This window comes from Papio anubis, chromosome 18, assembly GCF_008728515.1.
Source record: "Papio anubis isolate 15944 chromosome 18, Panubis1.0, whole genome shotgun sequence".
Classification (NCBI taxonomy): Eukaryota; Metazoa; Chordata; class Mammalia; order Primates; family Cercopithecidae; genus Papio; species Papio anubis.
In genome coordinates, this window is record NC_044993.1 from 30,857,398 (window position 1) to 30,878,855 (window position 21,458).

General features: G+C 39.4%; 1 long non-coding RNA gene across 1 annotated transcript in view; it reads right to left on the reverse strand.

Moving 5' to 3' along the window:
- Positions 1 to 1,530: 1,530 nt before the first annotated feature.
- The window catches only part of LOC103880479, a 32,002-nt gene continuing 12,074 nt past the window's right edge, over positions 1,531 to 21,458 (reverse strand). The window contains exons 2-3 of the long non-coding RNA XR_002519269.1: positions 3,528 to 3,620; positions 1,531 to 1,721 (exon numbers count right to left, since the gene is read on the reverse strand). This is a non-coding gene — a long non-coding RNA (uncharacterized LOC103880479). The remainder of the gene's footprint in view (positions 1,722 to 3,527; positions 3,621 to 21,458) is intronic.

Genomic DNA, 21,458 nt, shown 5'->3' on the forward strand with positions numbered 1-21,458 from the left:
CTCGAACTCCCCAGACCCTATTATTACCTCTCTCTTTCTTTCTCCTTCCCCTTTTCTTTCACCTGTTTATGATTCCACCTTTTCAAGGTCTTTTATTGTGCTCTCCCTGTCTTCTTTCTTTGGGCTCTCTCCCTCTCCTTCTCTCAACCCCTTTCTCACACATTTACTAAAGGAGATCCAACTGCCAAAAACAAAAGCAGCAAAGTAACTCAGTTTGCAGGAATGGTGGGAGAGTAACACAGAAAATGTAATACATGTTATCCCTCAAACTAAGGACCAGGGAAGGGAGGACCTGCTTGGATAACTCAGCTAATAAACACTGGAGCTAAGATTAAAACTCAGGTTTGATTCGGAGGGCATACTGAGCCTTCCTGGGAGACTGAAACCCCAAATCTGCCTAAAAGTCAGGGTAATTTGAGACCACATTCCAGTGAAGCAGGAAGGAGGAAGCTTACGCTGTTTAGATCCTGTCTGCCCTTTTTGGCGGGAGCTAAGTAAAGGAACATGAGACACGTCCGCATACGTATTTATATTTACTCCTCTCAACGGATGGCCTCCAGAAAGAGCTCAGAGGGAGGGTTTGATTTAGCTGCAATCAGCTTGTTGCCATGTTCGCTCTGTTTAAAAAGGGCAAGCTATGTCTATCTGCTCCAGCCGTTGCCTGGTGTGCCAATTTGGTGAGGTTTATCATCTGTCTCTAATAGCAGTGGGCCCCAGAAATGGCACAGAGCAATTTTCTGCTTTCATTTCCGCAGCACTTGAGAAAAATCTGGGGGCAATTTTTTTAGTCTTAGGCAATATTTCTTAATGTGTTTATCTCTTAGAATTGCTGCTTAATTCTCTCCTTGACTCACTTTCAAAGCTCAAGGCAGAATCCACCATTCTGTAGTTCAGTTCTGACCAACAGAAATAAAGAAGATCAGGGGACTGAACAAGGAGCTCAGAGTAGGCGAACTGAAAAAGTGAGTCAGTTCAAATCACAGGGCGATATCTGGCTGAAGAATAGAGCTGCCTTCTATGTCCTTTTATCCAGTGCAGATTCGTCTGCAAAATTAGTTCCTTGACGAGTGTGAGTTCAGCACCTCTGAGTCTGGCATTTGTTTTGTCTTTGTCATAAAGGCTAACATTTCCACCCCTCTTTTTAAAGTTAAAAGTTTGTATAGTGGAAGTGTAGCGATCAATTTGTTCAAGCTGTCAGCATTTGGAGATAATTCCTACTAACTTTTCATCACCTAGTCTCATATACAGACATATTTTCCATTGGCACAGAAGTGGCACATACCATTTAACTTGCTACCTAATCATCCTTCAGAGTCACTTAGTTTTCTTTCTACTGCATATGTCTTAATGGCTCCACGATTCTGGTATTTTATTTAGCCAATCATCTGTGGTTGTGCACATATTTTTTGTTTACAAATCACTCACCCTGATATGGTTTGGCTCTGTGTCCCACTCAAATTTCATCTTTCATTGTAATCCCCATAATCCCATGTGTCACGGAAGGGAACTGGTGGGAGATGATTGAAACATGGGGGCAGTTCCCCCATGCTGTTCTCGTGATAGTGAGTGAGTCCTCATGAGATCTGGTGGTTTAGTGAGTGTTTGACAGTTCCTCCTTCACACGCTCTCACCTGCCAGCATGTAAGATGTGCTACTTTCCCTTTGCCCTCCACCATGATTTTAAGTTTCCTGAGGCCTCCTAGCCATGCTTCCTGTTAAGCCTGCAGAACTATGAGTCAATTAAACCTCTTTCCTTTATAAATTACCCAGTCTCTAGCAGCATCTTTATAGCAGTGTGATAACAGAGTAATACACACACTTAAACATAACTATCTAAACAATACCCTTGTGGCTTAATACTAAGAATCCATCAAATAACTGACAGGCTTTTTTTCCTTTTCTCGCAGAATGATATAGATCTAAGATTTATGTTTTCACAACCTGAATTGACCACAGCACTTTGAGCTCCACTTGAAGTTCCAAACTGAAGCAACCTTATTCAGCCCTGCTAAATGTCCCAACAACCCCTGATTTCATGGACCCAAATAGTTATCGTCATCTTAATGTCTGTCAATGGCATGGTTCCAGCCACAATGTGGAAATTTCTGGCTTGGTAACAAGGGGTTGCTGAACAAGTTTTTTTAGGAAGAAAGTGAATTTCCTATATTGACGTGTCTCATAAATGTTGGGGTGACACAATAAGGAAACAAGGAAAGACATGTACGGTTGTCCCTCGGTATCCATGCTGGGTTGGTTCAGGGACCTCCCAAGGATACCAAATCTGCCAGATGCTCAAGTCCCTGATAGGAGATGGAGTCACACCCTATCGTATAATTTAAATTATTTCTGGATTACTTAGAATACCTAATACAATATAAATGCTATGTAAATGATTGTTAATACTGTATTTTCTATTGTTGTAGTTTTGATACTTTCCATCTGAGGTTGATTGAATCCTCAGATGCAGAATCTGTAGATACAAAGGGCCAATTGTAATATGAAGGTAGTGGGTAGGTTAGGGGAGGGAGTGAGAAAAATGAAAGTAAAAGAAGTAAGAAGGGAGGAGGAAGGAAACAGCTAGTTAAGCATGTATGCGCGCTCTCTCTCTCTTGCTATCTTTCTCTCTCTCTCTCCCCCCTCAAAGTAGGCCTGGGGTCCTTTTAATAGAATGGTGAGATTCAACCATTGGAGCAGCTCCTAGAAACCATTGAATTCAAACCCTTCACAGAACAAATAACAAAACTGTGGACTAGAGGGAAATTACAAAGATTTTACAGCCAGCTTTTCCAAATCCCTACCTCACACTCTTCCCACTCTACCTTGCTACCTTTTACCAAAGTTTTAAACTATCATTTATGAAAAGCTATTAACATTGAGCCAGAACACTTTGCATATATTATTCTATTTAATATCACAACACTGGTTTTAAGTAGCCACTGGTGCCATCTGGGGAAGGCCATGGACCCTCCCTAAGGTGGGGCCTGTTGGTGGGGAAGCTAGATTTGAATCCAAGCATTCTGTCACTTAAATACTTTCTCATATACTGTGATTTAAGCTCTACCTTCTCATTGATGATGTTAACAGCAAAACCACAGATGTTCCTACCCAACACAATAAATAATGTTGGGCTTTTCTGGGGGATGTATTTTTTAAGCAATTCCAAAAGAGATATTCAGAAAATGCAAACTTTTCTAAAATAAAAGACATTTTACACAAATGGAAAATCTCCTGGGTATACGTATTATAATTTGGTATATGAAGACAAGCTTTTGACAGGAAAAGCAAGGCTTATTGCGTATTCATAATTCAAGAGTTACACCCAAAGACATACAAGAGAGGGAAAGAGAGGACCAGCACTCACAGGAATTTATCAACGAAATTATATTATCGACTACACTTTGATTGAAAATCATCTATTTATAGCACACACACATGTCTTCTCTTCTTGGCTATCTTACATTTCCATTTAGGTACTTAGGGGGAAAAAAAAAAGAGCAGAAAATGGTGACTGCAAATAGTCTGATTACCTTGACAACTGTTGTACAGCCTCTTAGGCATGACGCCCCTGCAAGCCTCTTTGGCAACCCCATGAAATCTGGAACATCGCTTGGTTCCACTACCTACAGGGAAATACAATTCTCGTCAGGAGTTACCTGCGGCTGATGCAGCTGACAAATGTTATCTAATCAAATCTATAAGCATCTCAGACAGGTGCGCCTCTCCGCCAGCCTAGGAAATCACCCTGAATAATTCATTATCTAATATGTTTCTCTAAGGCAACATACCTGAGGAAAAAAAAATAGCACGTTGTGACACTCTTTATGTAGCAAGAGAGGAAGGGAATTACAATTCTCATAAGAAATATAACAAAATTCTTCTTTTTCTTCTGTTTAAGAAATTCTGTATTACAGATATATGGGCCTTGCCACTCCATAACCAACTTCCTAACTGATTGCCACACCATATTTTGGATCTCTCCTGCTTCTAAAATAATCCTCTTATTTAGTTTCAACCCATCTCTAAATCAACATCCTCTTACCACACTCAGCCTAGCCACAGACATGAGCACACTTGCTAGGTAACTCCTGTAGATGGTGCCTCAAGTTCTTTCCCTGCCCACAGAGGAAGAATGTCTAGAGTTTCCACAGCTCTCCTTTCTGTTCAGTTTCTTTCTTCCTATACATGCCCTGACTTCCCACTGCCACAACTGCAATTCTGATTTGCTTTTGCTCTAACCCTCTGGATCTCAGAAAAGTGTGAGCATCAGTATGCTCCTGTCTCCTTAGGACCCAATACAAAACTATCTCCTATTATCAGTGATTCTCAAATGTTTGTGTGCCCCTGATGGGCTTGTTAGAACACAGATTGCTGGGCCCCCACCCTGGAGATTCTGATTCCACGTTCTGAAAGAGATCAGAAAATGTGTGCATTTATAACAAGTTCCCAGGTGCTGCTGCTCTGGGAATCATATTTTTAAGAACCCCTGAATTTTATTAATGTTTCCTACACTGACCTGTTCCTAAGAATCACCTGCAAGTGCCTGGAAAAAAGAACACAAAATTCTAGACTCCATTCCCTGTGGATTCCCATTCAGTAAATCTCTAGCTCTCCAGGTGTTTATTACAAACAGGCGTGTTGGAGATTTTACAATGTCAAGAGCCAAGATTAACTCCAAACCAGCAGCCTTAGTGTATTTACGATTTAGGGAGAGATGGTCAATCCGGGTGAGAAATCTACTACAATACATCTCTGGCATTCTCAAATTCACCATTTGTAGATTTGACTATTCAGAAGGAACTGCACTAAATCATATTCTTTGAAGGCAAAGTTTTACGTCTTTCCTCCTAGATTTGCACAGAAAATACCAGTAGAAGAAAAGGAGAAAAAAAGTGGGGGCAGGGAGGAAGGAAGGGTGAAAGGAAAAAAGAGAGAGAGAAGGGAAGGAAGAGAAAAAACTCCCCCTCCTTGACCATACTTTAGTTAGGCTGCTTATCTCAACTAACCTTGATCTTGGCCTGCCCTTGGCAAGAATTCTCCTAAGTCAATTTGGGGAGAATTCCCCATTCTTGATATCTGATCGAGTTCCTCATACTCCATACTCCACCCTTGATGTCTAATTCCTTGGCCTCTCTTTAGCAAGAAACCTGTTAGGCCAGTCTAGCAAGCATCTGACTATCCCTGATGTCTCCTCTTGAGAATTTTCCATCCTCTGACCCTCTTGCTGTGCTCATTGGCCGTAAATCCTCACTTATCCTTGCTGTATTTGGAATTAAGCTCAATCTTTCTCCCCTATTGCAATAGTCTTGAAAAAAGTCTTTCTGACTTATTTTAACAAGCGTCAGAATATTTTTTCTTTAACAGAAGAAACAAAGGAGATAGGAAGAAAATAAGGCTAAAACATACACCAATTAGTAATTTTAACTCTCGTACCACAAGATCTGTGAGTAGGAGGGGCCAATCAGCCTTAGTGAATAGACTTCATTGGCTGTCTAGCTTCTTATCCTGGTGCTATGGTGTCCCAACTCAAATGCATTATATAGAGAGATTAGTCTCTAAATAATGGAATTTAGAGGCCAATGGTCTTTATTCATACAATTGTTGAGACTGTGATCACAGTGAATCAAAACCCTAGCTGACATTAGAACTGTGAGAAAGTTTTTAAAATGCATAATCCCAAGTCCAACCTCTCAGCAATGCTGATTTAATTGGTCTGCAGTGGAATCCAGGCATGGGTAGTTTAGGTGACTGAAATATATGGCCAAAGTTGAGAACCACTGTGATCTTAAAAACCAGCATCTCTCGTGTGCATCAAGATGGAAAGAACAAAGAGTAACTAAGGTTCCAACTCAGCCGTATTGTCCTACCTGTATTAATTGGGAAAGCCACTTAACCTTTCAAAATTTCAGTTTCATTATCTATAAAATGAGTATAAAATACCTACTGCATTCAATTAGTCATGAAGAGTAAAGGAAATAAGAGCATTCATTCACTTGTTCCTTCACTCTTTCATTCATTATTTTGTTCATTCACTTTATAAATATTTCTTGATCACTCATCTCATGTCAAGCACTATTATAGGCCACATGGACAGTACAGTGGCTGATATGGTTTGGCTGTGTCCTCACCCAAATCTCATCTTGAATTGCAGCTCCCATAATTCCCACGTGTTGTGGGAGGGACCCAGTGGGAGATAACTGAATCACGAGGGCAGTTTTCCCCATGCTGTTCTCATGATAGTGAGTAAGTCTCACAAGATCTGATGGTTTTATAAGGGGAAACCCATTTTGCTTGGCTCTCATTCTCTCTCTTGCCTACCACCACATAAGACATCACTTTGCTCCTCTTTCACTTTCTGCCATGATTATGAGGCTTCCCCAGCCATGTGGGACTGAAAATCAATTAAACCTCTTTCCTTTATAAATTACCCAGTCTCAGGTATGTCTTTATTAGCAGCATGAGAACAGACTAATACAGTGACCAAGACAGACCAACACATTCCTGCTGTCATACGACTCAACAAAATCCTAGAAATATAGTACTTGATCAATAAATGCATATTACAACGGTTATCCAAACCAAAGATCATAATGGTTACTTGTACAACATGAAATGATAAACCAGAAGGCAATATGCTTTATGTATTTCAAAGGAACACTGAAATTAATAATTATAGTTGTTTCTATGTTTATAACTGATTTATTAATATGACCAATATTGTAAATTTGAAGGTCAATTTATTTTTTTCCCCTTTTCTGTCCATAACCCACAGGATGATAAAGCATGAGACTACAGAACGTAAGGATGGAAGGGGATTGTAGACATCGTTGAATAAAATCCCCTCCTCATACAGATGAGAACTCCAAAGACCTCTGAAGTAAAGTTCCCTTCTATTGAGATGCGTTAGCTCTTTCAAGTCAGATATGCAATGGTTTTTATCAGTGAATCCTTCACAGTGCTTGGTCAGTTATTTACAGATTGTAGGTTCTGAATAAATGTTTGTAGACTAAAAGAATGAATTAAAAATATGTAAATAAAAGTCAATGGTCATTTTTGCTCAAAGAATGCACATTGAATAATAGGCAGCAAAACAGGCAGCTTTTCAATATGGGGTTTTAAAGCATGATAAAAAGCCTATAAATATCTCATCTTCTCTGAAATAGCACCATACATAAGCATGGTATAGTATTAAATAAATTTTATAACAAATAAGTCCCTTTAAATATAAATTAATAAATTTCCTTTTCACATTATTTTTAACTATCTAGGTCCTTAGCCTTTACTTAATGATGATGCAGTTGATTAAATAAAATGAAAGAAAAATGAAAGTTCTTTCAGACATTAAAATGAATAATGAGTTTAGACTTAATCCAAAAGCAATTTGACTTTAAACATTCATATGAAATTAAATGAGCCATTGAATTTGCTATATAAGCAAGCATTAATCTTATCAAGCTATGAAAACTAGAAAGTTATACAGTGACCCATTAATTTCAGAGCCTAATATAAGGTCTGTTTAATGTCTATACTCCATTAAAAAGTCTTATTCCACAATATAAGTGCTTTTTCATAAAAGTTTAAACCCCAATTCATTTTTTTTACTGCTCTAATCATGTGATAATCAACTCTGACAAGATTATGACTGCAAATTTGAATAAGATATGTAATGTCATGTGAAACAAATTTTGCTCATGGCCAGCTTCCATCAAAAAAGAGGACATTTATATCACTGGCAGAAATGTGTGCATACATTATTAAAGCCCACTCCTCTTCCATCCTGAGGTGTTTTCCTTGGATAAAGTCGTTTATAATTCTCCTATTAAGTAGACAGATATCCCTGTTACATAAGCAAAATTCTTTCATATAATCACCCAAGCCAAAAGCAGCATTCAGTGCACATGAATCATATGCCACAAGCAGATGTAATTCAATGTTGAAATCAAGTAACATATGTTTATTTTTACACATTTAAAATATTTCTCCACATAAAAAACTGTCATAATTTCATTGGAAATTTTTACATCCCAATTTTTAGCTCTATGTACAACCAGCCTGTTTTTACACTCAAATCCAGAGTTGGATAAAAAAGAAGAAAGAGTAAAAGGGTAGCACTGTTGTATTTATGGCTTTATAAGATATTTAGTTAGATGACAAATCTATAATGCTATTCTACATGGCACCTCATCTTGAATGGCATTTCATTTTCATAGCATCGATGTTGAAAGATATGGGGGAAAGGGGAAAACAGGTAGAAAAAGTAAAATATAAGTTTTTGCTGGCAGGCAGGGTCACTATTAATTTTATTATATGTCATGACAAACTGATCATTTCATAATAATGAAGAGAGGTGGAATGCTTTGAGAATATCATCACAGTGATGTGGACCACATGTATTACTTACTGCATTCTATTGGGATTAGATTAATAAATTATATAGTTTACATATCCTAAATCCTCATTAATAAGTATTAGCTCTTATTATTTAGAGACTGGTAATAATTCACAAGAGGCTTGATATTTGAAATTTACAGCAGTTAATTTAAATAATGAGGTCTATTATTAATGAAAAAGGATTTTGTGGTGCAAGATAGCAAACAATTACAGAATTTTTTTAACAAAATAAGCATGGTTTACAGCATAAATCTAGTCATCCTTGGGCTGGCACTCAAGGTCTCTATCATCTGTCTCCTAAATACAGATTATGGCTTTGTTGGTTTGGTGTTTTTCTGTGTCATTCATTCAGCCATGTAGTCATTCACATCATTTGGAATTTAATAGTTTAACCTCATCTCTGTGTTTAGTTACCTCTCCAATCTAGTGCGTGACTAGCTGCCAAAATGTTTTGGCCACTCAACACCTGCTTCAGCCACTATAGTGATTTCAGTGCTGCCCACCCAGCACTGCACAGCACTCTTGAAGGGAAACTTGACGGAAGCTAAACAAAGGTATATTTTCTTTGTACTCATCACAAAACTTAAAGCTAAATTTCACAAGTTGTAGGTATTCACAGATACTTGATAATGGGCACATTGATCTTTTGAGTTCTCCTTATTTATTTATTTATTTATTCATTCATTCATTCATTCATTCATTCATTCATTCTTGAGACGGAGTCTCGCTCTGTCACCCAGGCTGGAGTGCAAAGGCCAGATCTCAGCTCACTGTAAGCTCCACCTCCCGGGTTGACGCCATTCTCCTGCCTCAGCCTCCCAAGTAGCTGGGACTACAGGTGCCCACCACCTCGCCCGGTTATTTTTTTTTGTATTTTTTAGTAGAGACGGGGTTTCACCATGTTAGCCAGGATGCTCTCGATCTCCTGACCTCGTGATCCGCCCGTCTCGGCCTCCCAAAGTGCTGGGATTACAAGCTTGAGCCACCGCGCCCGGCCGAGTTCTCCTTTTTTAAAAGGTGGAGGTGTTGGGGGGTGGCATGAACAGGGAGGGTGGCAGGAACAGGGTGTGGTGGCTCATGCCTGTAATCCCAGCACTTCAGGAGGCTGAGTCCAGTGGATTACTTAAGGTCGGGAGTTCGAAACCAGCCTGGCCAACATAGCGAGACCTCGTCCCTACTAAAAATACAAAAATTAGCCGGGCATGGTGTCATGTGCCTGTAATCCCAGCTACTCAGGTGGCTGAGGTAGGAGAATCACTTCAACCTGGGAGGCAGAGTGGCAGTGAGTTGAGATGGCGCCACTGCACTCCAGTCTGGGCAATAAGAGTGAGACTCTATCTCAAAAAAAAAAAAAAAAGAAAAGAAAACCAGCAAGAAATTGGTTAAACATGAGTTTTGAAATTGGGTAAACATGAGTTTTGGAGTTTACATTTTTTTAAGTAAAAGGGAGAACTGAGCATCCAATACACTTTTATCTATGATGCCCTGGCAAATTATCGCAGTTGTCAAGAAGTTCTAATTTGAGGACTGAGTCCTCTTCCTGTTTTGGAGAAAACCCTCCTTTCACGAGTCTTAGTGGAATACAGAGCTGCCCAATATCCTGCCAGTAAGTGATCCCTTTTTCATAAGTTAGCCAGAGTTGTTACCTGGTATCCCCATCCAAGAACTCTAAGTGACAGGTTACCTCTGCTATACTAAATCTCTAAAATTAGGGATATCATGACCTGTACTGCCTACCTCACGGGATTGAAGGGATCAATGATATAACAAAATTACCTATATTGACATGCAGTTAATTTTCCACAGTCGTTTGTTCTTTACACTGGACATTTTCTGAAAACACTGAAGGGAAGGCCATTTTTAGAAAACCTCTTAGTTTTTGGTAAAAATAGAAATGATTTGTTCTCAAACTGTTATCATAAAGACTAAGTGAGATCATGTACATAAAAATAACTGATCATTGATTAGCATGTTATAAACACTCAAAAGTATTTTTCAACTTCAAACTTTATAACAATTATTGGCCGTCCAAAACCATAGAATGTCTATTTGAATATACTTTGCAATCACAATCAAAGCTGTATCAAAACAGAAATGATGTCTTTTGATAATAAGCTGGAAATATAGTCATGTCTTCCTGGCTTATGTTCTCTTATTAGCTGCAGGATTTTTTCAACTCACTTAACCTGTTTGATTCTCAGCTTCTTCATTTGTAAAATAGGTAATTATATTTACTTCTCAGAGTTACAATCAGGATTGAAATACACAACACATGTAGATATGGTTAATGAACTCTTACATATTATGCACAGACTATCATCATCATTAACAGCAACTTAATATTTACTGAGATGTATCTGCTCTAAGAACCATCATACGTACACACACAAATACACACACACACATTAATTTTGCTTAGCCACTATAAATATACCAGGCTGAAGAAAATTACATGTAACTATGTATGTGGATATTACTTTTTCTTCTAACAAAATTCCCAGCAGCAAGAGACATTGCTAGAAATGTACTGGCCCCTTGCTTAGGATTGACAAGACAGTATTGCAAGGACTCCAGCAGACACCAGGAATTAAACTGACAGAGCCATGTTAATTTCAAGCTTCATTAGAACTTGGGTAAGCATGTCTACAGAGACCACCTGAGAGTAGGACACTCTTAGCCAAGCATGCATTCACCGTTAATCAACTCTGCACAGGAAGACTTTTACCACAGCAATGACTCTCATTGTCATATGAACTTCTCATTTCGAATAGTTCAAATTTACTTTAGCAACTCAGTCTTGAACATTATCCCAAATTAAGATAATCCAACTAAAGATACTACATTTGCCAGACTGTACCAACCAATATTTTAAAAAAATAATTAACAGACGATAGATGATTGATAGATAGATAGATAGACAGATAGATAGACAGACAGACAGACAGACAGACTTCTTCCTTGGAATAATTCAGATTTACTTTAACAACTCAGTCTTGACCATTATCCCAAATAAAGATAATCCAACTAAAGATACTACATTTGCCAGACTGTACCAACCAATATTTTAAAATAATAGACAGATAGATAGATGATAGATAATAGATACAGATAGATGATAGGTGATTGACAGATAGATCAATATTGACCAAGAGATAGATTGACCATGCCTAGTAAAGTCTTACTACTTCACTGTAGGCTAAGTAAGCTGTGGAAAATTCCGTTGTTCCGTTTGTTCCAAATCAATGATTTCTTGAAAAAATGGCCTCTGAGAAAATGTACTTTCAACCAATAAAGCTTAAACTAAACAGTGTTGGAGGCAACTCATTAAACTTAACAGATTTCGAGTGAAACAACTTCCTTAATGTGGAAAATTGTAAGTAAATAATAAGGCAAAACCACAAGGAAAATTTAGACAATTTTTATTCGTCTTTCTTAAAGGCATCATAAATTATGTATTTTTAAAATAAAATTATGGAAATCACTTTTTGGCAAGTTCCTCTTAAATTCTCAAGTTAAAGGTACTCTTCATAAAAACCATCACTCTAAAAGAATGTGTTAATCCAAGACCAGACATTCAAGGATGTTATCAGGGAAAATATCTTTGTATGAGAAAATGAGGAAAGGCCTAGATAACCTTGGAAAACCATCAGCACACTATGCAATCTGATCCCAAATGAAGGAAAGTAGGAGGGGATATTGGGTAGAGGCATCCTAGACTGCCCTGTCATATGACATTTTGGCAAGGCCACTGGGGAGTCCTCAAGCCGAAGTCATCATCAAAGGAGTCCCACGTCTCCCTGGAATGGGCCTGCCTTAGTGTCCTATCACATTCATTGGCTGGGAGCAGCTGGTGGGAAACATCTGTTCACAGGAGCTGCTATTGATTTCAGAGCACAACAACTGGTAACCTCGGTCAATTACTGTATTAGTCCATTCTCAACACTGCTGATAAAGACTTACCCAAGACTGGGTAGTTTATAAAGGAAAGAGGTTTAATGGACTCACAGTTCCACATGGCTGGGGAGTCTTCACAATTGTAACGGAAGGCAAAGGAGAAGAAAAGGCACGTCTTACATGACGACAGGCAAGAGAGCCTGTGCAGGAGAACTGCCCTTTATAAAACCATCATATCTTATGAGTCTTATTCACTATCATGAGAACAGCACGTGATTCAGTTACCTAATACTGGCCCCTCCCATCACACGTGGGAATTATGAGAGCTATAATTCAAGATGGGATTTGGGTGGGGACACTGCCAAACCAAATCAGTTACATTAAGAGATCTGTAAGGTACAGTCTTATGGCTGCCACATGAGGTAAAATACAGGTTTCCGGTTTTTAAGAAAATTTTCTTTTTTATGTATTTTATTAATATGATGATTAATGTGGAAAGCAGTTAGATAGTAATTAATAAATACAAAAAAAGAGGAAATATCTTAATTCTCTCCAAATCTTCAGCTACTGAGTTTTGAAACAATGGTTTGGTGACTGAGTAAAACATCCTCTCCCAACATCTCTCCCAGCTCCTTCACAAGGAGAAGGGTTATTAAAATATTTTGTCAATGTCTGGGACACAAATTGGGCTGTGTTTATTAATGAACAGGTAACTATTGCACTGAACAGTAATTCACATGAGTGTACCTCATGCTTATTTTTCATTTCCTTCCTCAGTGTAAATTGGTAAATTGACTATGAGACTCATCTCAGAGTATCTTTATCATTGTTTCATTCCCCCATGTATTGCATCAACCCATAGAGTTGATAATAAGGTCCTGTGCTCTAGATTTGGGATTCAGAGAAACTGGCAGTCTTGCATAAGCCTTAAACCTAAGACATATGCTCCAAAACTGCTTTCCCAAAATGCTGCTCTGAGGAGCAGTGAGCCTTGGCCTAACCAGCAATGCAGAGGCACTTTGTTTTCACTTCATATTATTGTGTTCACTTCTTCTGCTGACGTTCAAAAAGAAGGAGACTCCTGGAGGCATAATCCATTTCAGTACTGACCAAACTTAATCTCACCCAAAAGCTTCAAAAATAAATAATATATAAATACAAAATTAAAATTATTAATACAACATAAAAACCCAATCCATATTAAAATGTTGTTAGCTACCTAAGACCATCTGAGACCCAAGTCAGTTTGACCACCTATGTTACTATAATGTGAGAATTTCTAGCATTTTGAAGAGTTGAGAATTAATTATATAACTGATTTCTTATGTCTTCTTTTTTTAGATATTATTTAAAATATCTATATCAGTAGAACTTTCAAAACCAATCAGAGTAAAAGGTTTGTATTTAAATATGTTTATCCTCTAAACAGGTGTTTTCATTGACATCCTTATGCCCTGATTCACAAACGTAAGATCAATATAAAATTGCAGATCTTGAGGAAAAGGAGAATTTTAGGCTGGCGATGCACATGATAAATAGAAATACAATATTCACATATTAAAGCATAGTCATTACCATGGGCCTTTCTTCATAGGGTACCCCCAATTCTAGTTTTATACAACAGTTTTATACAACAGTTTTATGATCTTCATAAATGGCTCTATATGTGTGTGTCTGTATATGCACACACACCAATATATGTATGTGTACATATTACATATATACACAAATATATATTATATACACACACCTATATAAGTTATATATACACACACTTCTTGATCTGCAGTCCAATGTTCTACCTCTGAGCTATACCCCCTTCCTCACACCCACCTACCTAAGTTGCTCACAGCAATGTCCTTGAAAGTAGTAATTTCAATGGTTAAGTTACCTTTTGTGACAAGGCTACAAATGCCTAGCAGTATCTGTAGCCCTTGCGACGCTACTAAACTAGATTCCTCAGACCCTACCATCAAAGTGAAGACATATGACTGAGTTTTGGCCAATGGAGTATGTGTCACAGTTATATATGCCACTTCCAGGCCTAGACCCCTAAGACCAGTATTGGCTGCTGGAGAGGCAGAAGTGGGGTGGAAGGAGTCATGTGTGTAGCATTTGCTAATTTTCTATTATGTAAATACTTTCACCATGGCTAAATTCAAGGTACCAGTGTAACATCACTGAGTATGGAGTCAGGAGAAATGTATTAAGCAGTGCAGTTGACCTTTTGTATCCGTGGGTTCCACATCCATAATGTCAACCAACTGAAATATATATTATATATTATAATTAGATTATAATTATAATTAGAGATATATATATATATATAAATATATATTTATATATCTTAAACCCCAAAAATGGCCAGGCATGGTGGCTCACGCCTGTAATCCTAGCACTTTGGGAGGCTAAGGCAGGCAGATTGCCTGAGCTCAGGAGTTCCAGACCAGCCTTGGCAACATGATGAAACCTCGTCTCTACTAAAAATACAAAAAATTAGCCAGGCATGATGGTGAACGCCTATAATCTCAGCTACTTGGGAGGCTGGAGCAGGACAATCGCTTGAACCCAGGAGGCACAGGTTGCAGTCAGCCGAGATCATGCCACTTCACTCCAACCTGGGCAACAGAGAAAGATTCTGTCTCAAAAAAAATAAACAAACAAAACTCTAAAAATACAAGAATTTAAAAATACAAATAAAAAAATACACTAAAATAATTTGCATAACATTACACTGTATTAGATGACTTAAAGCATACAGGAGGGTATGTGTAGCTTATATGCAAATACTATGCCATTTTACACATGAGATTCGAACATCTCTGGATTTTGATATTTGTGGGAGTCCTGGAACCAATTCCCCGCAGATAGCAAGGGATGATTGTATTTCTGCCCTACAGATACAATAGATGTAAATAACCTCAAGACCATAGATAACAGCAAAATATAGTAATAGAATTTGGAAATGATGTTTTGTTTTTAATGTGATTTATTATTCATAGATGTAAATAATTTAATTTTTCATAATGGTCATATTTTAAAACCAGCTCACAAATTTCCTAAAAATTTAGCAATTGGCTCTCACAAGCCGGCAAAGCCAGCTCCAGCATGTCACTGCCAAGGTCTTTCATGTGACACTGCACACACTCTTTTCTTTTCCTGTTTCCTAATCAGACCCCTGCCACGCCGCAGTTTCGGGGTCCACAGAACCCTTAGGAGAGCCTGGTCCCTGGCTGACTTCATGGAACAGTTCCCCCTTTCTTCTGATCCTGCTGACCCACAGTGGGTTGAGAGTAATAAACAACACTCCCTATGTTATGATACGTGATTGTGGGGCTATTTGTTGCTGCAGCTGGTACCAAAAAAAAAATGCATTCTTTCATGTATTGGTTTTCATGTTTGATTAATCTTCAAACCCAGCTGAGAATGTTTGGTGAAATATAGATTCCTGGATCCCTGGTGATCAGGACTTTGGGGTTGGAAAGACTCCCTGATTATCGGTCAGGCTCGGGAACTAGTGACGCAGTTAGTCCCACCTCTCCCCAGTTGTTTTTACTAAAGCATCCTACAGCTTTGCAGAAGGAAGGAATTATTTAAGACATATAGGTCATAATTAGAATAAGCCAATTTCAAATTTGAAATTTGTTCAAAATTTCTCTTTCATCTTCAATATTTATTCAAATTCAATATTTTGTTTCATAGTAAATCTGTGTTTTTGCTGTAATATATTTTTTAAGTTTCGAATTATTTTTCAGTTACGTTTCTTGACTTCCTCCCTTTTCCTTTCAAAACCTGTGAAGTAAAACTAATGCTTCAGAGAGACGCCTTGTGGTGTTAGGTTTTGAGAACCATATCATTATTCCACCTCCCTTTGGAGGTACCCCCAGTAAACAGTTAACCGAACTCTGCTTAAACACCTCCAGAGATGGGGGGCTTTTTATTACTCCAGGCAAGCATCCCTTCCCATTATTAAATACCTCTAAATATCTGAGAGCTCCTCCTCATAATGAGCTAAAATCTAAATTTGTTATTTCAAGGAATCAGGTTTGTTCCTTTTGCCCACAAAAAGCAAATCGAATTTCTACCCATATGACAGTCTTTCATCCTATAGGACAGTTATCATGATTTGTCACTTCTGATTATTCAGTTCCACAATCCTAATATGGTCAAGATCATAGAGAAACAAAGAGAGGGAGCCACCCTGTCTGCCAAAGGAAACTCAAACAGTATTTACAGGAAACATTTCAACTTGGCCTTGTAGTAAAAGGACAAGTTTGAAAGGCAAAAAGGGAAGCAAGTGCAGTGCTAGAGGAGAAAATTATCTGAGCAAGGTTTAGGAAACGATTTGATATGTTCAAGATTAACAAGAGAGTTATGACGTACAGTAGACAGAAAATGGTGAGAAAAGTTGCAAAGATTAAAAGGTCTGTTTTCTTGCTGCAACAGTGATATGGTTTGCCTCTGTGTCCCCACCCAAATCTCATCTCGAATTATAATTCCCATGTTGAAGGGAAGGAGGTGATGATTGGATCATGGGGGCAGTTTCCTCCATACTGTTCTCATGAGATCTTACAGTTTTATAAGCATTTGACAGTTCCTCTTTCACATCCTCATACCCTCTGCTGCCGCCTTGTGAAGAAGGTGCCTGCTTCCCCTTCCGCCATGATTGTAAGTTTCCTAAGGCCTCTCCAGCCATGCAGAATTGTGAGTCAATTAAACCTCCTTTGTTTATAAATTATCCAGTCTCGGGTAGTATCTTTATAGCAGTGTGAGAATGAACTAATACAAACAGCAACATCACCCGGGAAACTTTTAGAAATAAAAAATTCCCAGGCCTTACCCTACACTTACTGAATCAGAATCTGCATTTTTGCAAGATCCCCATGTGATTAGTATGCCCATTAAGACTGAAAAGCAGGGAAGTAATAATAAACAATCTACATAAAGACTCATCAAATGCTCTGGCACTCAAGAGAGGAGATGGAAAAAGAAAATTTGATATTACAAATACAAACAAAATCCACAAGTAGCCGCCATGGGAAAAATGATAACGTTTTCAGTTTAGCATTGTTTTCATCTTTTATTACATATGAAGTATGTACTATAATATTTTCAGTGCTTACAGTCTCTAAAGGTTTTAGCCTAGCTCTTTTGTTATATCTAAGACTTTGAATTTTAACTTGTAGGGAATGAGAAATCATTCAGATAGAGAACGACATAGTCACATGTGAATTTTAGGACCTTCCCTCAGGTACATGTATGGAAAGTGAGAGTAGGAAGAATGATGTTTCCAGCATACTGTTAGTTTTGTGCAGTTTTGTTTGATCCATAATTGCCTGGAAATACAGCATTGTGCATAAATGCTCCTTCACTTTTCTGTTGTAAATAACTTATTTCTTTTAAAAACAATCTGAACCATCTCCTCTTTTGCATACAGTCACATCTACTTTGACCCTAAAGATTCCGTTGTCCTTCTGACTGTATTAAGAGTTATAATGCTAATCCTCATTTCAAATTCAAATAGGCCTTTGTTGTAGGGCAAAGATGTCATTGAATCTGTCAATCTCTGGCCCAGCATGGTCTACTCTAACTATGAGGAGACACTGGCTGGTATAACATGAGAACTGTGGATCTGATGAGAATGCTTTTTCCTCTGTGATGTCCTGGACCCCAGAGGGTTAGAAATAGTGCAAGTCTAAATATTTCTAGATAACTGCAGATCCACAACCATTTCTGTTGGTTAATGGAAAGAGGTAAGTCAGGGAGAGAGATCAGGAGAGAGACAGTGATGGACCTATATTACTACTCATGCCCAGTGTGTCCATGGGGCACATCCTTTCCCCATCCTCAGCCCCTGTGGTTTAAGAGGAGCTCCCTCCCTTGCCATTCCTGTGGGACATAGAAGGGGGTGGTCCTGCCAGTAAGGACACAGCATGAACCCTGCCCAGTGATAGGTTCAGGATGGACATGAACCAAGCTGAACGAATGAAAACCAGTGTCTAGAACTTCTTCAGGAATCATCAAGGAAAAGAAAGTCCTTCCACTTAACATGAGAATTGCTAAATTCCATTCATATATCCCTAGAGCTGTTAGTGGCTATTTTTGCTCCACCATGCCACGTCCACATAACCATAAATTACCCACAGAAGAAAGAAGAACATAAAGATGGAAAAAAACAGATTGCCAATAACATTATGAAGTCCTGCCTACTTCCATCATGCATGAAATGTAACCTACACTTGAACTACACTATTTATAAGCCAATACATTCCCTTTTAGCTTAAGCAAGAGCAAATCTGATATATAGTATTTGCCACCAAGAAAAATATTTACTAATATAAAGTAAAAACAAAAAACGGGGTGGTGGAGCAGAATGTACTCAGGCAAATGACGTGGATGGAGTTTGAAGCCCCTCTCCCTTTGTCATAGAAGCAGCAACACGTCTGTTGGGGCAGGATGTAAAACTTAGGCAATATTTAGGATGATTAAAGGTTGGCATCTAGAGTGGACTTCCTGGGTTCAAAGCCTGCCTCATTAGTAAGTTGAGCGATGCCAGGCAAGTCATTTGACCCTACCATGCCTCTGTTTCTTCATCTGTAACTTGGGGTGAGTGATGGAACCTACTCAATAGAGTTGATAAATTAAGTGAGGTAATAACATGAAGCGTTTAGAGGGACTGACCCTGAGTAAGCATAACTGTGATGGCTATCATTATTTTTAAGCCCTCCCTTCTTACCTTCCTTCTTTCCTAAGTCCAACATTTATTCTTCTACAGCAGAGAATGCACAGTGCTTAGGAACTGAAGATGGACACCCCTAAGTCTGGCCCTCAAATTTCGCAGTCTGATGCAGAAGACCTCACACCTTATTATGAATCTGGGTTTATGTGCCACATGTGCAATGATTAGGCAGCAGGAACTAAGAACCAGATTTCTCCCCCAGCCCCAGTGTGGTTAAGGAAGGTTTAGGGAAAGGTATCACTCAAGACATACACTACAGTCACTGTAGGGCATGGTGGTGATGTTGTGGGAAAATGCCTCCTTAAGGAGATTTGTAGAAACATCCCACATTGGTGGCTGGCAAGATGGCCAAATAGGAACAGTTCCTGTCTGCAGCTTCCAGTGAGATCAATGCAGAAAGCGGGTGATTTCTCCATTTCCAACTGAGGTAGCCGGTTCTTCTCACTGGGACTAGTTACACAGCGAGTGCAGCCCACGGAAGGCAAGCAGAAGCAGGGTGGGGCATTGCCTCACCCGAGAAGTGCAAGGGGTCAGGGAACTCCCTCCCCTAGACAAGGAAAGCCATGAGGGACTCTGCCGTGAGTAACTGTGCACTCCAGTCCAGATACTACACTTTTCTCATGGTCTTCCTAACCCATGGACTAGGAGATTCCCTGGGGTGCCTAGGCCACCAGTACCCTGGGTTTCAAGTACAAAACTGGGTGGCTGTTTGGGCAGACACTGAGCTAGCTGCAGGATTTTTTTTTCATACCCCAGTGATGCCTGGAATGCCAGTGAGACAGAACCGTTCACTCCCTTGGAAAAGGGGCTGAAGCCAGGGAGCCAAGTGGTCTAGCTCAGTGGATCCCACCCCCACGGAGCCCAGGAAGCTAAAATCCACAGGCTTGAAATTCTCGCTGCCAGGAGAGCAGTCTGAAGTTGACATGGGATGCTCCAGCTTGGTGGCGGGAGGGGCGTCCACCATTACTGAGGCTTGAGTAGGCGGTTTTCCCCTCACAGTGTAAAGAAAGCCTCCAGGAAGTTCAAACTGCCATAGCTAGGCAAAGCTGTTGTAGCCAGATTGCTCTCTAGATTCCTCCTCTCTGAGCAGGGCATCTCTGAAAGGCAGCAGCCCCTGGGGGGGATTATAGATAAAATTCCCATCTCCCTGGGACAAAGCACCTGGGGAAAAGGGAGGCTGTGGGCGCAGCTTCAGCAGACTTTAACATTCTTGCCTGCCAGCTCTGAAGAGAGCAGTAGATCTCCCAGCACAGTGCTCGAGCTCTGCTAAGGGACAGATTGCCTCCTCAAGTGGGCCCCTGACTCCTGTACCTCCTGACTGGGAGACATCTCCCAGCAGGAGTCGACAGACACCTCATAGAAGAGAGCTCCAGCTGGCATCTGGGGGGTGTCCCTCTGGGAAGAAGCTTCCAGAGGAAGGAATAGGTGGCAATCTTTGCTGATCTGCAGCCTCCACTGGAGACACTCAGGTAAACAGGGTCTGGAGTGGACCTCCAGCAAATTCCAACAGACTTGCAGCAAAGAGGCTTGACTGTTAGAAAGAAAACTAACAAACAGAAAGGAATAGCATCAACAGTAGCATCAACAAAAAGGACGTCCACACAGAAACCCAATCTGAAGGTCACCAACATCAAAGACCAAAGGTAGGTAAGTCCACGAAAATCAGGAAAAAACAGTGCAAAAAGGCTGAAATTTCCAAAAACCAGAACACCTCTTCTCCTCGAAAAAAATCAGAACTCCTTGCCAGCAAGGGAACAAAACTGGATGGAGAATGCGTTTGACAAATTGACAGAAGTAGGCTTCAGAAGGTGGGTAATAACAAACTCCTCTGAGCTAAAGTAAAGGACCATGTTGTAACCCAATGCAAGGAAGCTAAGAACCTTGAAAAAAGGTTAGAGGAATTGCCAACTAAAATAACCAGATTAGAGAAGAACATAAATGACCTGATGGAGCTGAAAAACACAGCATGAGAACTTCATGAAGCATACACAAGTATCAATAGCTGGATCGATCAAGCAGAAGAAAGGATATCAGAAATTGAAGGTCAACTTAATGAAATAAAGCATGAAGACAAGATTAGAGAAAAAATAATGAAAAGGAATGAACAAAGCCTCCAAGAAATATGGGACTATATGAAGAGACCAAACCTACATTTGATTGGTGTACCTGAAAGTGACAGGAAGAATAGAAACCCTCTTCAGTATATTATCCAGAAGAACTTCCCCAACCTAGCAAGACAGGCCAACATTCAAATTCAGCAAATACAGAGAACACCACAAAGACACTCCTTGAGAAAAGCAACCCCAAGACACATAATTGTCAAATTCAACCAGGTTGAAATGAAGGAAAAAATGTTAAGCGCAGCCAAAGAGAAAGGTTGGGTTACCCACAAAGGGAAGCCCATCAGACTAACAGCAGATCTCTCAGCTGAACCCCT